The sequence below is a fragment of the Nannospalax galili genome, unplaced genomic scaffold, assembly GCF_000622305.1.
Source record: "Nannospalax galili isolate Female #2095 unplaced genomic scaffold, S.galili_v1.0 scaffold85, whole genome shotgun sequence".
NCBI lineage: Eukaryota > Metazoa > Chordata > Mammalia > Rodentia > Spalacidae > Nannospalax > Nannospalax galili.
Genome location: NW_008358866.1, coordinates 4,795,963 through 4,797,910, shown reverse-complemented (window position 1 = coordinate 4,797,910; position 1,948 = coordinate 4,795,963). Strand labels below are relative to the sequence as shown.

Sequence of the window (1,948 nt, the reverse complement as noted above, 5' to 3'; positions counted from 1 at the left end):
TATATATTTGATACTGTCTGCTAGTTGGTACTCACTGGGGGTTTGTGTAACACATCTCCACAGATAAGGAAAACTATGCTGTATACATAATGAGATTAGTAGAAGAACTCTATAAACTGCTGGCAACATCTAGAGCTGAGGGATCCACCTACCCTGACCCAGAAATTTTATGCCTCAATCATGTGTATGTATTCACCAAAATGCAAGACTGCATCCTTATTGTTATTCATAAGAGCTGTTCTCAGCTTCTGTCCTCTGGGCTTCCACAGAGCAGCCTCACTTGCCAGAGTTGAGCCTCTGGGGCTCTTCCTGACCTCTATGGAGTCACGGATCCCTAGTCCAAGAGAGAAGAGAGCTGGGCCCAGGTTTCTTTATCACCGAGTGTTGGGAACATTGAGCCAGCACAGTCTTGTGATCTCTGTCCCTGAAAACACCTGCATGCCCATGAAGAGACAAACTGGGAATGGAACAGAACACTGTAATTTTGTCTTCAAGGTACTATCTGGAAGCAGTAGGGGCACTCCTGGTGTCCCACCACACCAAGCATCAGACCTTCACCTTAGTGCAATGCTGGCTGAAGGAGCTGTTTGGCCATGAATAAGAAGCCATTGTTATCACATTTGTGGGGAACAAGTGACTTCAGCCAGGCCTAAGAGGTGCTCAATGATAAGGCCTGTATTTAGCTAAAAGTTGTGATCTGCTATTCCTGACTGTCTCAATCTTGGATTTCACCAATGTTAATCTGGCCTGTGAGACTGTCCCCAAAGAGAGCTTTGCAAAGATGCCAAAGCAGAGGCAGAACAGCACTCTGCCCCTGGGCAGGGGTCAAGCTTGTCGGAAGCTTGGCCTTGGGGAGAAGCCCTGTTACTAGCATCTGACCTTGGGTGTGGCCAACCTCACATCCAGCCTTTTGGTGTCCCCTTCTTTACTTCATGACTTTCCCCTATGCTTTGATTTCCTGCTCACAGGCACCCAGCTTCTCCATGCCCCATTGTGCATGTTTCTATATTCTGCCCACACTCCCTCACAGACTATGGCCCTCAAATAACTCTTTAAAAAAGTAATTATTCAAAATTATATATAATAGGAGTGCTTCACGAATTTGTGTGTCATCCTTGCACAAGGGTTATGCTAATCTCTGTATTCCAATTTTCAATACAAATAGAAAAGAAAATCCAGACTTCTTTCTATGAACACTAGTGTTTTACATTCCCTGGTTCTTGTCTAATTCTTCATTTGTTTCTGCATCACAATCCCTTGTGGTCGCTCTGCTCCAGCCACAATATTCTGCCTCCTTTTCCCCAATGGGTCTTTGCATGTTCTAATCATATGCCCCACATTCGAGGCTTGGATTCTTCTCCAAAGCCATTTCTTCAAACAAAGCTTTGTGATCCTTGGTTTGGGATAGATCTCCCACAGTGTTTTGTTGCTGTTGTTGTTGGTGGTGGTGGTGGTTTTTTTTTACTTCCCTCACAGGAAATGCTATGAAAAAAATTCCATGTCTCTGAGATAGAGCATGCACATATGATGCATGTATAGTTGCACTCCCACACATTATATCTACACCCTTTAGCATAAGCTAAATGAAGGCCTAAGAGTTGGCAGCTTGTGCATACTATTCACTAACACATATGCCAGGCCAATCAGAAAATCCTAAACATGACAATTACATGAAAGTTAAAAATGCATTCTGGTGTTACTTCTTCATGAATCACAATAAATACTGTCAGAGTACTTCAAGAAAATCACATATCTAAAGATATGCTTCTGATGAATTACCTGAAAAATGAGTATTACTGTAAATCAATGAGGAATTTTATGAAGCCAAAAATCAATTCAAATTTAAATTGTATAATAAGAATTTGCACAACTGAAAGTTTATTCATCTGAGTATATTACTACTTAATTTTTTATACAGAAATAAAAATTAACACCAGGCATATCATTA

At 41.5% G+C, this 1,948-nt stretch overlaps 1 pseudogene; it reads right to left on the bottom strand.

Moving 5' to 3' along the window:
* Positions 1–1,078: 1,078 nt before the first annotated feature.
* LOC115068318 lies at positions 1,079–1,178 on the bottom strand (annotated as a pseudogene).
* Positions 1,179–1,948: the final 770 nt, after the last annotated feature.